General features: G+C 39.0%; 1 protein-coding gene across 1 annotated transcript in view; it reads left to right on the top strand.

Annotated features, from left to right (window-relative positions):
• IRS1 (insulin receptor substrate 1) overlaps positions 1-8,113 on the top strand; it is a 52,672-nt gene extending 44,559 nt beyond the window's left edge. Inside the window, exon 2 of the mRNA XM_061365187.1 lies at positions 7,070-8,113. The gene's annotated coding sequence lies outside the window, so the exon portion shown is untranslated. The remainder of the gene's footprint in view (positions 1-7,069) is intronic.
• The last annotated feature ends 10,349 nt before the right edge of the window (positions 8,114-18,462 follow it).

Genomic DNA, 18,462 nt, shown 5'->3' with positions numbered 1-18,462 from the left:
TTTTGTATTAAGGCATAGCAAACAGTGTCAAAGTAATGGATGCTTTGTTTCTACCTTGGCTTTCAAAACTTAATGTTAAAATTTGTTAGCTTTATGACATTTCATTTGTTCTTATCCCCTCCTCTTTCCTTGGCATGTTTTTCAGAATGTGTTTTCCAGCACCTCTTTATTATCCGTTTTTGATATTTAATGCGCTGTTGTTGGGGATTGAGGAAGTGTTTAATCCAAAATCACTGCAGAACTTCCTTCCCATGCTGCTGCCAGAAGTGCTGCAGACTAGCTACTTAATTTGCACTGGCAAAAATTCAAAGGGAAGGTCAGCTGGCCAGGTTATTCCCCTGCGAGACTTCTGTATGTCTTCCTTTTAAATGCCATTTTTCTTCTGTCTGTTCTACTTTTTCCCCTTACTTGTCCATTGGGAGGAAAATGGCTTCAGCTAAGCCAAGTGGTGTGAATCATTGCTTTAAGGTGGAATTCTCACAATTTAGCATGTATCATGAGAGTAGTTTCAAGGTAGTTGAGGCTATTTATGTAGAATTTTTAATGTGTTGCTGGGGAAAAGTAAATCTGGCAGAAAATGAGCATTACAAAGTCGGGTCAGAAAAACAGATGAAAGTGGCAACATCTGGGTGCAGGAATGGGGAACCAGACCACAGTGCCAGAAAGACATTTGAAATACAAATTCACAGAAGGATAATGAAAATGAAAATTCAGCAGCTGAGATCTATTCTCATTATGTGGTAGCTAGACTGGGTGTTATGTGTTGTTGAGCTCCACTGCTGATGTAATTTAGTTGATATAATATGAGCACAGCTTCATTGCACTCAAGTTTGGTCAAATTTAATTGTGTATGTTTAAATTGCTAACAAGCTGAGGGTGTGTGATTGCATCTAAAGGCACAGAGGTTCTCTGCTTCTCCATAGGGAGAGCAGTTGTAATGAATCCCAGTGCTGGTGATTTTTATTGAATTCCAAACTACAGTAAAAGTAATTAAAAAAAAAAAGTGCAAAGAATACTCATTTGAGAAACAAATTGAATAATGAAATTGTATTTCTGTATTCCCCTTATTAATATGGTTGATAGAGGGTTATGTTTGATAAAGGTAAACGCTGAGCAATGTTTTCTCTTTTAAGGATACAGACATAGAAAGTGCACTTCACTGTGGCTTTCTTGAACTGAGAATGTGTTATTGGGTCATCAAGGGAAGCTTGGATGCCCCAAATTCTTCAGGGTTAGACTAAAAGCTCAGTGAACTAAAGAGTATGAATTCCAAAATCATGAATGACCCTGTTTTTTTAAATCTTAAAAAACCCCAGAAGAAATGTTGTCCTAAGAAGGCTGAAGCTATTAACTATATATTACACATCTAGGTTTAGATATCCCTTTCCATTATTGCAGTAGGAGAAAACCCTAGACCAGCAATGGGTTTATCTGAGGGGCATCAAACACAAACAATGCTGCCAAGACTATTAGAGAAACATTATGAGAAGAGTTGGGACGAACTTGGAGTCTCGATCTTGTGAGATGCTGCATTCCCTGCCTTCCATCATAACATCATTATTTTCAGTCCTGAAACAAAGGGAATTTTTCTTGATGTAAGCTGGACTCAACCTTTAGTCCATATGCCAGGTGCTTGGGGAAGGCAATGCTTGGCTTCCTGTCTGCATCAGCAGCCTTTCTTGCTGACCTCAGTGATGGGTTTAGTTTTGTCTTTAGTGAGCTTAAATCAGGTTGACATGCTGTGAAGTTGAAATCAAACATATGAATACTTTTCTGGGCAGAAGTTTATCGAAGGAATGTGTGTGGTTTAGTTTGTGTTTTCCCATTGTACTTACACTGCAGGAAATGGGTTCTTAAATGCAAGAACCTGGTTCTGCTCATCATCTCATTTTAAAAGTCTCTTAGTTGTTTGAGTACTTTTTCCTCCCCGCCTTCTCTTTATGGGGAGAAATAAAGCTTCCTATGTGGTGAGGAGGACTGTTTTTTTTCAATTCTGTGCATAAAGGGAGTGATTTTGTCTGAACTCACAGCAGAAAGACCATACCATCTCTTACTGGTCCTTAGGTTCCTCTGTCAATGGATGATAACCTAAGTGAAGAAAAAGAGGATGAAAACACCAAATCTAGTTACTTGGCCAGATAGGGAAGGACTTGATGAAACAAAATTGTCAGTAATTCCCCACTTAATGACATTCACCAGAAAGCTGAAATAGGCATTTTGGGGTACAATGAAGAAAACCTTATCTGGACTTATTTAATGTAGATTATAGCTTGTCAAGTTAAATAGCAATGTTGTAATTACTTTGTTTAGTTCTATTTTGAATTCCTTTTGTTAGTGTTCAGGCTGTGATTAACATACTAGAGCAGCCATTGTGTCTTTTTGCATTCCTTTACTCTTTCAACGTCCATGTGAGATTGGAAAAACCATACAATGTGCGTGCATCTCTCTGAAAAGAAGCTATTTGAGCTAGTTTAAATTTTGGTTGATGTTTTTGATTCATCTGGGTGGGATACTTCCTGTATCGCACACATCAGTAATGCCAATAAAATTGGAAACAGGCGCTATTTATGATCATCAGTATGAACACACAAATGTGGATTAATTCAGGTTTTAAGTAGGTGTGCACCACTTCATTGTCATTAGTATGCAGATGTCACCAAGACAAGATCTGTAAATGAGCTTTTCAGGACTACTTAACGTGTTTACTTTGTGTCAGATTTCTAAAGATGCTTGGTGGTACCTGCCCAGACAAAGAGTGCCTGGGCTGCCTGCAGACCTCAACTTCTGAAATTCTGCACGTCTGCTCCTGTATTTTCATAATGGCTATCTTTTTATTTTGAGCTTTTGTTCCTGAGCTTTTTAGTTTTTACTGGGTGGGTGTGTTAATTATGTGGTAAATCACCGTTTAATCTACACAAATAGGATACCCATGTGATCCTAAAGTAAACAACAAAGGTGTTTACTTTTAAAACCTTTTATTTATAACTAGTAACTTTGACAGATGGTCTTCAACCAGTCCTTGTTCACTGTTTCAAATGAGATGCTGGTGGAGGTAGAGTTTAGGAACATATGTTTTGTTTAGCAAGGTTGATGGGAGAGCTGGGAAATGATCTTCTTTCAGTAGATCTGGAAAAATCAGTGTTTTCTTCAGCTGGGAGTAATCTTTCCATTGATCTGGCTCTGTTACCTGTAGATTTGTTTCCTAAGCAGATGTCCAGCTTAACACTGGAGAGTATGACAGTGTAATAAGTAGGTCTGACATTTGGGAGCCACGTTTGGCATATTAATCAGTGACAAAATAGTTGCATTTATTTGCTAAAACGGTCATGGAGTTTCAGCAACAACTTTGCTGTGTTTCACTTGTTTTGAAATGAAATGACCCTTGGAAGGGCATTTCTATTGTTTTAGGGACGAGATGTGTTACTGGCCTTTAATAGCAAATAGAAGTTTAAACTGGCTACTGGAAAGTCTTTTGCTGAAGATCATTTGAGTTTTCACTTTCATTTCTTTTGCTGTATTTGTTCCTCCTTGGTTACTTTTCAAAGAAAATGGATCGTAAGGGTTGCACTTTAAAGATACCTTAACAACACATCTATTTCATATATGAAAATTCTGTTAACTTCAGGGCACTCTGCTCTCAGTGAGTTCAAATTTTCACCAACTCCTCGATAATGGAAATAAAATGAAGTATCGACTTATTTTTAGTTACTGGATTTAAGAATAGGACTTCAGCTGTAACGGGATCTACAGCTAGCTTTGTCGTATCCAGCCTGGACTAATAGATTTGAGAAGAAAACATTGCCAGCTGGAACGAACGTGAGTGTTATCTGCATGTGTGTTGTAACAGATGTTGAGCAGAGACTACTTGTCAAAGGTATCTTGTAGTAACTTTTAAAGATGCTTGTTTGTTTCAGTACATTTTTCTTGCATCACTAATTTTTTCCATAAAGCCAACCACAAACTGCATTATTGGGGACTCCAGCTGAAACTTGTGGTGAATGGGAAATAGATTAAACACAGGTTTTCCCTTTTCTCTGGTTGCCAACAGTGATGTCAGTAGTTTTAATGATCCTTACCTCAGCTTGCTGCAGTGCTAGCACTCTCTATTAAGCATTTGTCTTCTGCACTGTTTTTATATGTTGTTAAGGAAATGCTGATGGCTGTTGATAAGAAACAATGAGGTATCCAGCCCATGACTTCAATTCCAAATAAGGTACTTCCGCCTTGCAACATACTGAAATAGCTCACTGGGGAGAGAGGAGATTCAGATTGTTGTGTCAGAAAACTTAGAAATATTCTTCTAAATCCAGAAAACTTCATTTGTACAATGAAGTTGAGGGTGGGGCTTTTGGCTGTAAGTTATGCACAAACAAGAGTTCCCTGGATTGAAGGCCTTATAGGTTGACTATTTCCGGTGGCCTTGGAGGAGCAGCTTTGCTTTCAGAATAGCTGTTTTCTAGGCATCCTTGGGCATTTAGACAGAACAGGCACTGCTGTCCTGTAGTAGCACAGTTTGTCATTCTCAGTTAGACATTTTTTGTTTTGTGGAAAGAGATTTGTCAAGGGAATTGAGGATTTGAAAACAAGTAGTTGCAGTCAGTAATTTCAGATGGTCTGTAGCAAAGTCTAAATTATTTTTCCATCACATAATTAGAAGAAAACAAAAGCTACTGATACATTTTGATCAAGGAGTGAGAGGCAGATTTCCGTGTTGTACTGCTGAAGATCCTGGAGGTGCTGTTATGATCTTGAAACTGCTCCATGCACTCGTCCTGTCATACCTGCAGCTGAAGTTTGTATGAAATGCAGCCTGTACCAGTTGGTGTCCTGGATGTTTCTGGCTCTTTATCCCAAGTCTCAGACTCTTGGATAGTTCAGCCTTGGATGTTTCACTCTTTTTACACATGTGCAGGACTTGAGTTTCTGGGTTTCAGTAACTGTGGGTTTCCTCAGTATTATTTTCTTCGTGAATTCCTCAAAGAGTGTTTTGTTTTTCAAATAGACTTGTTACTCTCTTTGCTCTTCTGACTTCTGAGTCCAGGAATGAATGCCTGCTAGTAGCAGCTGTGATGACTTCTTAGCCATATTGGTTGAATTGGTGAGAAATTGATTGGACAGGCCATTTCAATACATAATATATTTAAGTTTAGATGACCTGAGTACTAGTGAAGAGGTGTAAAACTTGGCTCTGATAAGGAAAATTATGATTTATGTACTTAAAATCTCATAGCGGAATAATGTATAGTAATATAGAAAAGCTGTTACTTGCTTTCCTTTAGCTTGCTCTGTACATGCAAGGCAGGTCGGGCTGTGGGGCCCTGCTGGTGGCCACCCAGCTGTTCCTCTGGCCATGCTGGACAGGAACTGGGTGTGAAACACCCGCCTCAGATGTGCATCATGCAAATCACACACACTACTTGCCTCCATTTAAATGAAGCCATTTCTCCTTTGTTGCTCATCTTTATTAATAAAGTATGGCATTGCTGGCTAATTTTAGGTCCAGCATAGTTGAAAGCTGCAAAGCTATGTGAAGCTGTATATAGATATTTGGGGAGGAACATTCCACTAGATCGCAATGTGAGTGCAGAAGAAAGTTGAAAGTAAATAAGAGATCTGTGAGATAATTCTCCAGGGAGTTTTCACAGCATACCACACATCATTTGCAGGGATAGGCTTTCCTTTTGCTTGAAGGACCACACAAAGTAAATTCTGTTTCTTGGGCAATTAAAGAATATAGGACAAGAGGTCTTTTCAGTTTTTCTTATTCCAACATGTCTATGGGAAGCCTTACTTGTACTGAGGAAAATGCACTGTTTACCTATCTTTTCAGGAGCATAGTTAATAGCAAATATAGAAATAGACACACTTTCATGTAAAATCTAAGTCTTACTTTGTCAGATTTTAGACAAAACTCCTGAAATGTAAACAATGGCAGTCCTCTAACCTCAGTTAAAACAAAAATAGTATTCATTTTATTGGTGCATTTTTCAGTCCCCAGTGGGTATGGCTGCATGTGACTGTAGTGTGGAGAGAGGAGGACAGGGCCGTAGTCTGCGGTGGCTTGGGGATTGCATGCTGGCACTGCCGGTGGCTGGCTGGAGGTGTGTGTTGTGAAGGTGGGCAGTGGTCAGATATTGCACAGGGCCTTGGGTGTGACCTCAGCCCTGCATCCTCCAGCAGGGACACCACTCTCTGCTGGGCGCAAAGCGTCTGCTGTGGGATTGTCAGCAGGACACAAGGTAGACAGGCACCAAGAGTGTGCCACCATGCACTGTGTCACTGGTGATCAGAACTGTTGTATTGGTGATCTGCCTGTATAAAATCAACTGAGAAGCAGAGTTGAGAGGACTTGCTGAGAGAGGCAGTTGGACTGTGTTCTAAATTAGAGAGACTGGAGCCGAGAGATGATGAGAACTGGTGGGACAGGGTCCAAGCCAGCTTCTGCCATTTATTCCGCAGTAAACCTGTGCTGTACGTTATTAGGGTTGCCGGACCTTGTTATTTATCCTGTGCATTCTGAGAGAGAAGCAGAATGTAGTTAAATGTATGGACATTAACAGGGTACAATTCTGGATACAGGGTGGTTTTTTTATATCTTGTATGTCAATAGGGAATGGGTATGCTCCATTCCTTGGTCATCCTTCTCATGCAAGCTGTGGCATTTGCAGGTGGCCAGAAGCCCTACACGTACCTAATGAATGTAGTGAATAGAAAAGCCAACAGCAGGCTAGGGGTTTGAGCTTTTCTTCCTCTTGTCATAGAAGCTTATCAGAGTTAATCAGTATGGACACTTAAATTGCTTCTGCTTAGGTGAATCTCTTACAAGTTTTAAATGTATTTCTGACTGCTTTGAATTTTATTGCCAACATCTGTTTTAAATGCTTTTGGGATTCCGATGCTCAAGTACAGCTCAACTGTGTATGCCATAATTTTTCAAGGTGCTAACATTTTCAGTTTGGTTGATAACTCTAAAGGAAAAAAAAAAGTAAAGGAGGAAAGGGAGGGAAATAATTACAGAAAAGCTTTTAAAGTGCTCGTGATGCTAATTTTCTTTCTCTTTCAATTTCAGAAAGATGACCTATACAACCTCAGCAAATCCTTCTTTTAACTCATGGGTATCAAGACTATAAATGTTTCATGCTACCACAACTAGGACCTCACCTCCTCCTCCTCCTCTTCCTCTGTAAATGGGTACGATGCATCCAGTTCAGTTTGTTTACTTTACACAAACCTCAGGAGTTAGTTGACTGAGCTGCACATCCTGTGTTGTGCCAAGCAGAAGCACTGTGACACCTGGACAATGAATCTCTCTTACTTCATCCTCTACCATAAGGACTTAGCTGGCCACAGTGAACTGATGTGCCCACCACTACATCATGGTGAGAATGGGTATTTTACTAGCACATTTACACAACTTCATTTGCTGCTGAAAACCTGTATGACAAATCATCATTGTAAATTATTACATACAAAACTTAATGTTGGTTGAAGAGTATTAAATATTTAACATAGGTTTTGATTTATACATGTACTTTTTTAATGAAAATGTAACTTTTCCTACAGCACATCATTTTTGATGTGGAACTGAGGTATACTATATTCTGTTGTAAACAGAGTGGGAAACCTGCTTAAAACAAGGCTTCTAAGAATAGAGTGGGGTACTATTCTTGTTTTAAGATTGTAATTCAGAAAATAATATAATATGAGTCATTGGTCCCTGGGCCTTGATTGTACAGTCATATTTACTGATACTATCAGTTGTAAGATAACCCTGATGTTGAGTTGAGTTCTTTCCAAAAGAAAAATAATTTTGTACTCCTTGTAAAATAATAGTCTGTATTAACTACAATGAAGACAAACATTACTGTATATGGTATTTACAAGTGTCAACTTGAATTCATCAATTGCACAGGTCAAAAAAAAGAATCAGAAAAAAGAAATCAAAGTCTTCCACTGTATATATTGTAAAGAAAAAAAAATCAACCAATAGAAAACAAAATTAAAACAAAAAAGGGTGAACTTTTCAAATTGACTCTTTCCCTGGAATGAAAATGTGGGTGTTTGTAAATTCTGGAAATCTCTTTCTATATGTAATAAACTAGATACTGTTTTATCTGCTGTAGTGGTTTTGGGTTTTTTTGTTGTTTTTTTTTTTTTTGTTTTCTTGGTAAGCTGTCTCAAGTATCTAAAATTGTCCCACCAGGTTTCTTTGATGTTTCCATTGTGTGTAATCAAGAATGGCTGTGGATCACCATAGCTTGAGAATAAAGTGAAGTGTGATTAGGTGTAGGAGGGAGTATGCTTCCTTGAATTATTTCACTAAAGCTCTTGTTTCAGTTTTCTGGAAACTCTTCAGGATACAGCCCTCCTTCCACTGAAGTTGGTGGAAGAATTCAGAGCAAGTTATATCACTGGAAGCCATAGCAAGACTTCAGCATAAAATTGACAAAGATAATTCCAGTTGATTTTCTGGAAATCAGGTAATCTAACAGCAAGAAGAAGGATGAGAAAGGATTTTTCTGCAACTCTCCTCTGATCCACTCTGGTTCTGTGCACATAGAAATGCGCGTAGCATTTGCAAAACTTTTGGGAACTGGAAAAATACCAAGATCATGGATTTCCAAGTGAAGTGTTGTTGAAGTGATAATTGAACTTGAAGCTGTGTCAGGTCCCAGTTGGTCCTTCCTGCTTCTGTGAAGCAGCTCCACGGACCAGTGCACATTTGACAGAATTCTTGTAATCAGAAAAAGTCAGGCACTCAAAGCACCAGCTCTTCATGCGGGAAGGCTCTCAAACCCTCAAGGAAAGGGTTTCTTCCCCTGAGATGTTTGTGATGTCTGGGGTTAGGCTGTGGTTAACGAAAAGTCCTCTGCTGACTGCAATATAGATGAAAGACCATTGCACAGCGATTTTTCACCTCTCCTTTTGCTGGAGGCTTATCATTCCCTTAGATCTCCCGGTATTATTGCACATACGTAACCGCTTTGACCCTGTCAAGTCAAAATATTCACTTAAGAAAGGATGTGCAGCTGTAAAATACTTAAATCATTCTAGATCACTGGGAACAATTGCATGACTGATGATCCTGGCAGACTGATCGGTGTTATTGCATGGTGAAGCTACAGCCTGAGAAGGACCTGCAACTGCCACAGGCCTTTGGGAATCTTGGCCTTTGCTGACAGAACAGTTTCCTCCCAAAGAGGCTGATTCCAGTCAGTAAAGGACAAGAGGCTTTGCTTCTTTGCCACATAGGAAGGGGCAAGTTGATCTACAGTAGCTTGCTTATTATTCCTGATGAATTCTATTCATATCTAAGAAGGCAGCACTTGCTTTAAAAAGAAAGCCACATGCATCAGGCCAGTATTTAAGTTTGTAAGTTACATGTTTTCATTTATCTTAAAATCCTTCTTTTTTTTTTTCTTTCATGGTGTTTTTTTTTTTTTTTTAAGTGGGGTTTTAGTTGCAGTGAAAACTTGTGTATTTCTGGAGTGAAAACATAAAAACAAGTCACCCCAACCCCTTTGCTTACAGCCTTTTCCAGCTTATTGAATTAACATAAATGTTCACTGTGTTGATTTGGTTGCTAAATATTAGCTTGTGTTGATGTTGAAGTGCCTTGGATAGAACAGTATTTTATGGCCATTGTGCTTTCCTTTGTTTCAGATAATTTGCATGCTCTGGCAATTACTGAAATAACAGGTTTGTAGGCACTGGAAGCTACTGTTAAGTGTTAAAAGGCATTAGTGGGTACATTTAATCTTGGTAGAAGGATTTCACAGTGATCCATCTATGAGCAAATTTTTTTTGTAAAATATGAATTTTAAAAAATTGTAGGAATTGGCACTGGTCATTGCAGAAGGGAATGGGGGGGGAGGACAGTGCTGTCTAGTGGGTTTACATTCATGTTAATAGTAATGTACAGCCAGAGGAACAGCTTGTTAATTATGTTAATGTGCATTGTTTTTATGTTAATTGTAATTTTTTTCCTAGTAAAATTAAACATGCTTATTTAGCAAATGTTTTCAAAAGGTTTTGAAGCAAAACGCATTCATAACCAAACCTGAGACTCTTGATTCTTTTCCCGCATAGATTTTTATTCTTATAAATTGCAAACTTTAATAAATAGACCATTATGAGCCAAACCCTTTTAAATTAAAGCTTAAATGGCTCAAAAATATGGTACTATACTATCTTATCCTTTTATGAATTCTTTTGTTCTGTCTGCTGCAGAACAGATTATGTTTTCTTTACATGTGAAAATGAGCAAATGGGATCGGCCCTATATCAGCTAGTAAAACTCTGATGCTCAGTTTATTTTGCTTTGATTTTTTTTTTCAAGTGGAAGTTTCTGGTTATTATTTGAGTTCCTTTATGGCTCTATTACTGAGACAACTTCAGTTTTCAAAAATTCTGTACTGAATGCATTTATTAGTACTATTGGTTGAAAATGAATGGGGTTGGAAAAACCATTTCAAGCAGTCTCTTAGGAGCACAAGCAACACTTATATACTTAGGTTTTTGCAAGGCTTGCTGTGTTCAAGCTCAGTTTGATGCTGAGTTGGCATGTATGTTGTAGAGCTCCTTAGATAAATTTTTGTCCTTTTAGTTTTGATATTAACCTCTTTAATAAGTATTTAAAATGTCATATATGTCTCCTATAGTGTTTATTAGGGTTTTTTTTCCCCAGCAGAAGTACAAATTTAGAAAGCAAAATGGAAGCTGAGGCCACATTTACAAGCATATTTCAGTGTTGTAGCCTTACTTTCTGTATGTTTAAGAACTAAGCATCTGTGTCCATCTTGCTACCAGCTTTTAGCTGAAGCTATTATTCATGCCCTCCATGATACTCAAGAGGTGTGTAACGGGTATTATGTGCTTAAATGGGTCCTATCAAATTAGCATGTGCCCTGTTTCAGTTACGTAACTATTCTGCAGAAACAGATTAATGCAGCAATATGAACAGCCTTCACATTTGTTTTTGAAATGATTAGCTGAAGCTAGTACTTCGTAGCAGCTTAAGTACAGCATGTCAACTGTTAATTGAATCAATCTGGATAGATGTTCAAGTGCTTTGTTCTGCAATTTAATTCACCTAAGATAGCTTAATTTAAAGAAGCAATACTCCAACCCATCTTCTGATGAAACTGATGGAGATTTTTTTGGGAGTGGTTTGGGTTTCTTGCAGCCTTCAGGACTTCAGGCTAGTTCACTGGTGTAAAGTGATGGTATTCACCCTTGTGCAGTTCACCTTGTATTTACTTGCTTGTTAGTGATTTCATTGAGCTGTGACTTTGAAGAAACCATAAGTAAGTTGTGTGTGAACTTACCAGATGCCTGTATGAAGTTCTTCTCCATCCTGTATGATGGAGAAGGGGAAAAGAGTAGAAGTGGGTAAAAATTCAGGGCTTTTAGTTCATAGGAAAGCTCTTTTTTTTTCTTTTTTTTTTTTTTTTTTTGTCTTTGTACCTCAAAGGTGATAATTATTCTCAAAAATGATGAAACGAGGAATCTGAGATGGGGAAGACCATGTCATATTCTCTTCATTCTAAATGTATGTTTTGGGAGAACATTTATATGTAAGAGGAAAAGTTGGAGGCTAGTCAATGACTACTTGAGAAAGCAGGCATTATTCTAACTTCTGTATTTATATTCTTTCAGGTTGGAAGTTATGTATTCTACATTCAGACTAGCAGTAATGGGAAAATCAAACATTAGTGTATGCCTGCACTGGGCAGGCTCAGATGTTGCAGAAAACGGCCCAAGAACTCTGCATCTGTACTGCAAGGCAGAGTAAAGCTGGTGCAAGGCCTCCTGGAGGGAGAGGAAGGGGGGAACCTTGAATACCTGGTGCTTCACGAAGCTCACTGATAGCATGTTTTCTGTAAAGGGTTCTGTGCTGTTCTGAACTCCTGATCTGAGTCATTAGATGGTTTGAAAACTGGTACTTTGCAATACCCAAGAGTCAGAGAAAAGTAACTGCTGGTAAATGCTCCTGGTTAATTTATGGCTGCTGTACAACCTGTAGAAAGGCTCTCTGTTTGATTGGTATGCCTCTGGCTGTGGGTCCCCAGAAATACCATTTATGCTCTATTAGAATACTTGGCAGTTATATTTGGAGATGGGCAGTAAGAGAAGAAAATAATACGTATATGTCTTCTGTAGATTAAACCAATTGAATACATATCAGAGAAATCAAGTTATCTGTAGGCAGATAAACTGTGTTGATTCAGAACAACAGGAAGAGGAGTTATTATGTGTCACAGCTTAAAAAAACATGGTTATGGCTTTTCAGCTACTCTTAGGCCCTGCTTCTATCTATAGAAATTGAAGGACTGATTAGAGGAAAGAGTCCTGGCTGGAGAACTCACCTACTATGTTTATAGAAAGTAGAGTGTTGTAAGATAAGAAACATTAAAGCAACAATGCTTCTACAGAATTGATAAAAAATTAAAATTAGCAGATAAAGTCTTTGATATTTTTGCCAGTCATTTCTTTTAAAGAAAAATTCTGCCTTTCAGCTCTGTTCCTTTCTGCATATCCAAAGGCTTGTGGCATTACGGTATATTGTATGCAGCAGTCACAATCTCTGCCTTTCTTTTTATACTTGTATATTTTCATTTCAAAATAGTTTGGCAGCATTTGGCTGTTTGATGTAATGATTGAACATGTATGGAATCGGGACTCAAAGTCTCTCCTGTGCTGTACAGGGGCTGGAGAAAACTTCGTGAGGGGTCCTCTTGCTGCTCTAGGAAGTGGTAGCTCCTGTCTCCCATTCTCTATTTTTGTTTGTTTGATTTAATAACTAATTAATAATTATGCTGATGTCCTGGTTTTAGCAGTAGCAGTCATTTTTCTCTTTCTCTTAAAATGTCAGTTACACCAGGAATTATTTATTGTCAGCAGAATGTACTAAAGCTGAAATGCCAGGGGTTTTCTCCTCAGTTTATTGTGGGCAGTGGTACTGCCCTTTAAGATTTCCTCCCTGCAGTGGTAGTGCTCTGGTTTTCCACTTTTTGAGTGCTAACTGAAAGAAGAAATTGTAATAATTTCTCAATTCTATGTTTCACCTTCAGCTGGTGGATTTAGAACAGCATTTTATTTTTCTTTAAAGTGTTGTTTGGAAATTTGATTAAGAAAAAAACCCCAAATTTCTCACACATCCTGAGTGTCTCTGCAGTCAGCTGATGTGGGTAGGAGGTAAACATGTAATTGTGGCTTTTTTCCTCAGGCCATATCTTCTGAAATCAACAAAAGGTTGTTGGCTTTTGTTTTTAGAAGGCCAACAGAAGTAAGGTGAGCATGCAGTTCCTGTGGCCAGTCTCAATCTAAAACATGGATTGAGCCCATGAAGGGCCCAAAAGTGGTTATTTGTCCTTTAAATACCGATATAACTAATGTCAGACTAAAAAGCGTGTCCTTTAGCAACCTCTGTGTACTGCTGCGGTTTCAGTAATTAGAACTGGAGTATCTTCAGAGCAGATTGAAGGCCCTGTGCACTGAACCTGCATGTTTTGCTGCCTCCTCAGAGGAAGCCATTGCTGTCCTGCCCAGCCCGCCATTCTACCACAGCATCTGGCTTTCCTCAGCTACATGAGAGTAATCGAGTTCATACCGTCAGCGTGCCTTTATCAGCAGCATGTTTTGCATTAGTTTCAGCTTCTGCACAGTGTAGCTGTGACTGCCGTCATGCAGCCTACTGGTGGAGTTCTTGCCAGCTTCCTTTAGTCATGCAGTCCATCTCCTTCATGCCACCTCAGTGGGATCCCACAGGAAAAGGTAAACTGACATTCTCTTTCCTCAGTCTGCTGCCAGGAAACAGTTTGCCTGGGCTTCTTCCTTGCCAGGGTTTCTCTGTGTGAAGTGGCCTGGTAATCTGTTGGCTCATCACCAGTGTCCCAGTCATGTGGCTATCCTGAGGGTTGTCATCTGAGGTGAGAGAGATAAGGGGAAGGGTCTGAACATGACACACGTATGTGACAGAACAAGAGACTTCTGCCTGTGACGTTATATTTAAAATGGGATCTAAAAGTGAGACGTGAGCTGTTTGTTCTCACCTTCTCCAAAATATTGTATGAATGTGGATAAATAACTTAATACTACTGCCTCAGTTTTGTGTATGCAAAATGAAAATGATTTTTACCTTCTTCACCAAGTTGTTAGGATGATTAACTGAAGAATAAGAAGTATTTGGCTCCTGCAGTGTTGGGCAACACAGAAGCGCTTGTAAAGAAACTATGTAAACTTTGTCATTGCAGAACAGTAGTACCGTGCAGCCCTTCTTAGCTCTCCAGATTTCAGCTTCCACTTCAATGTTTCCTCTGTGCTTTTTACTATCATTGTGCTCAGATGATAACTGAGAAAACTTGGTTGCTGGAAGGTTTTGTTCTGTGTTTAGTCCAGCAGCGTCTTCACTTACGAGTTCCGTTAGAACTGCTGCGCAGTCAAGAAGCTCTCACCAGAAGATAAGCATTTTAAGCCAGGTCTGGAGTTCTCAAAAACCACCTTTGTATTCTGTTAATGGAAGTCACACTTGACCGTGACTAAGGAGACCACTGCTGTTCAGGAAGACTAGTGCAGTGCCTACTAAAGGTTCATTCAAGTGATCTTTACTGAACAAAACCTATAAACTAAATACAGAAACTTAAAGCAAGTATATCCTCGATTTAAGAATGGCTGTATACACACACATCAGGTGTCTGTGTTTGGTTTTCTAGCAGTTGCATTGTGAGATCTAGGAGCTCTATGAAATTAAGATCTTCAAAGCTTCCTTGAAGATATGCTGCTTTTCTTCACTAATATCTTTGTGCCCTTTCAAAACAGAAAAGAAGCCTCTTTTAGTCAGGGAGCTGGTAGTCTTCCTCCTCTTAATACCTTTTCTCATGGACATTTCAAGAAGGTTTCTTCTTGTTGAGCTCCTCATCTCCACCTTCCTGGCAAGCTCCTCGTGCCTTTCTGAAACTACTTTTCTTTGCTGTCCTCTTTTCTGTGAGCACTTTTAGCATCTCCATGTTATTTGTCTGCTGTATGCTGATTTTGGGGACAGTGCTAACGTAGTAAAATTGTGCTAGCTAGTGCAAAACCTTGCTCTCTACACAGCTGCTGCAACTGCACTACCACAACATGCCACCAAAACTTTCGGGAGGCATCCTATGAGCAGTATCACTGACTTGACTTGGACTTAAATGAACCAAGAATAGGGGAATGTGTGAAATGCTTAATTTGAAATTGCCACTGAAGTCGGCAGATCCTGGAACTATGTCCTCTCCATTTTACTCTGAGCAGATGGACTTGTAGCATAAAATTTGGGGGGAAAATAAGAGTGGTTTTTCACATTATAGAATTATTTGGGTTTTAAAAGACTCTGGTCTCTTTGTGTGTTTGGCTGGAAATGATGGCCTGCTGGAATACCGGGTGGTTTTACCTAGCTGGGTAATTTTGTTCTGGACTAGAGATGTGGAAAAATTTCACTTGAAATAAGACATCCAAAATAATAAATGAACTCACCCTTAAAAAAAAATAAATCATTTAATAAATACAATTTTGATCATGATTACATAGGTAAGAATGCTGCTAAAAAGGTGAAGCTTCTGGGTGAGATGCAGCAGCCTATTAAACTTACTGTGGCTTTAGAAAAAGAGAAGCAAGAAACTATAAAACAGCTCAAAGAACTTGCTACTTTCTTCTTAATGGGAACCCAAATGAACTTGGTGTTCACATCAGTCTCTTTCACACTGTATGTTACATACTTTTTTAGCTGGCAGTACAGTGAAATTATTTCCTAATGAAACTTCCATCACTGTAAAATAATCGCGTATCCTTGCTAAGCAAATAACATCATAACCATGACAAATAACGTCATAACCATGATGTGGGTTTGTCAGTCCATTTTCTTAACAGTGTTGTTATTTATGCAGGATACTTGTCATATATAACAGTAATATAAATTGATGCTGAATAGATTAGATCTTGTAAGGAGAGCTGCAATCAACATCTCTAAGAAATTACTGGCTTTTTGGGGTGTTTGCTGGAGGTTTTTTTTTGCTGCTTATTACATTTGTGTACGTGCAGAGTAAAAACCACTTTCAGGAGCTTGTCTGTGAAGTATCAGTGATTGATTGCATCACAATAGACATTCAGATAGGTGCACTGTAATAAATTCATGTTTGATCTTTGTGGAGACACTTCAAGTGTCACTTTCCAGCAATCAGCAGCTCTTCCAGCTCCAGTGATCGCCAGAAGTTATTTTGGGAAATTACAGGAAGTACATGCTTAGTCTGAAAATACTTAAGGCCAATTCTTAAAAAGGGGAGTTAAGCCATGAATAACTTACAATTCACATAGATAACTGTCATTATATAATAACTATAATGAGAAGGTAACGAGAAATGAAACTCAAAGGAAATCAATTACAAGTTCAATGTGCTCAAATTCTCCCTGTGTCATCCTTGCATATTTTGTTCCTTTCAGTATTTCTGCATACTCTTTTTAGAAGCAAACTTTACCCAGGAAACAAGAGTCAGATTTCTCATGACTATCATTTGCATTCCTTTTCTGTTGTTTTCTAAGGTTGACAAAGCTAAATTTAGATTTACTTTCTTTAACAGCCTTAGGGTTCTGGTCTAATTCCACCTCTAGTGTACCTATTTGGTGCTGTTGCAGTGCTGTGATACCTAGTATACCTGTCATGGTGCTATTGCTATTGCAGTGTCTAAGTAACACTGCATGCATTTTCATTTATTATGAAGGAAAACAATTTAAAACCAAAATAGTGCAAACACTTAAGGCCATGCCTTCAGGAACAGGTTTTACCTCCTGTGCTCCTTCACGGGAAATGAAAGGTCAGGAGAGTTAAAATGTGAGCTCTGATTTTGCTGCAGTAAAATACAATGCTTCTGTATGGTCATAATTTTAAATTACTTCTCTAACTTTGTCACTGCCACAATTAATCAGGGTAATGTATGGCAGAGTGAACTGAAATGCACAAACAAAATAAACTATCCTGACTTCCTAAGTCAGGGAAAAAGAATGTTCATTTCTGGGAGGGAGCTGAATGAACAGAAGATAATTCTCTACCATGCAAAATAATCCGTAAAATATAAGTGTGCTGTTTTGTGTTGTGTTTTGGTTAAATAGTGAAGCTTAAAATGAGACTGCTTAAAGGAAGAGGGAGTTCAGTGTCATAAGGATTCTTTCTTTGGGGTTGAGGGGGTAAAATAATGGTTCTCTGCCAATTGTTTTTTTTATATGATAGTGGGAACCACACACAGGTTGGTGTGGGAATATGCTCTGCGCAGGCTTTCATAAGCCAATGTTGTGAGGCACCCAGTAAATAAAGACATTCCAGATTACAGTTATTTATTTAGTTGATTCCCTGGTTTAGAGCGAGTTTAAAGAGCAGAGAATAGAGGTGACTGTTCCTCACACCAGTGAAATCTAAAGGAGCTGAAAGCCAGGCAGTAGGCTCAAGCTTGGACATCACTTATGCAGGGAAGCTGTGGGCTAAAAAATATAGACAACAAAGTCTGGAAAAAGCCTAACAAAATCCACAGTTATGATCTTTGCCCATGAAATGGCGTGATCAAAGTGGAGCTTGGATGCTGCACTTAACCCTGCTCACACCAGAGGGATGACCCTCTACTGACTGATCATATCTGGTCTCCCTTCAGCAGAAGTGACCTCAGGAGCAAGCTGTACCATGTCATGCTAGGGCTCAGCCAGTGGTGATTGCTATCTGTGGCCATGCTATTGGCCCTCCCTGTGGAGCATGCATCTTGAAAGGGTGATGTGATGGATATGCTGCCCAGGCCCAGGAAGCAGCTGCACTCAACCCTGCTCTAGCAGGAAACCATCCAAGTGTTATTAATCACTCATCCCTGACATACGGAGTTAGGGGCCACCGTTCAGGTGTACAGTGGTAAAGTACCTCACTAAAGCACATGGGAACTGGGTTGCAAGCTGCTGCCTTGGTCGCAGTAGCAGGCAGAACATGTCATGACTAAGTAAATTCCTGCAGCCCACACAGTCAAAAGTGGTCGGTCCTCTTTCTGTTTTATAATTTATGGATATGTTGCTGGGAATAAACACAGGGCTTGTGTGCTCCAGGCAGTGTTTAAAGCTCTATCTTGTTCTTGTTTCACTGCATAACAAAATCCCCATCACAGATGGTAGCCAGGCCAGAAACAAAGCTTATAATGAATTGATGTTAATATTTTTATTTTTTTCTAACTCGTGCGCTTAGATACTTTTAAGCGTTTCTTTGTTCGTACCATCTTCCTTATAGCGTGTCCTTGTGTCCTCTGCACCTGCGTGGGAAGTCTGCCACTGCTCCTGGAGTGACATGACCTAGATTTTAAAACAAAAACCGAACCCACGAGGTTTTCAGCTGTAATCTTACATTTTCACTGGAACTGAACTTTCCCAAAAGTGTATTGGCCTTGATCAAGGCCTGGAACTGGTGAGCCA

This window comes from Neopsephotus bourkii, unplaced genomic scaffold (genome assembly GCF_033783945.1).
Source record: "Neopsephotus bourkii isolate Nb327-2 ecotype Australia unplaced genomic scaffold, CSIRO-AGI_Nbou_v1 NB_1279, whole genome shotgun sequence".
In the NCBI taxonomy this organism is placed as follows: domain Eukaryota; kingdom Metazoa; phylum Chordata; class Aves; order Psittaciformes; family Psittacidae; genus Neopsephotus; species Neopsephotus bourkii.
This window is presented reverse-complemented; position numbering and strand designations above follow the sequence as displayed.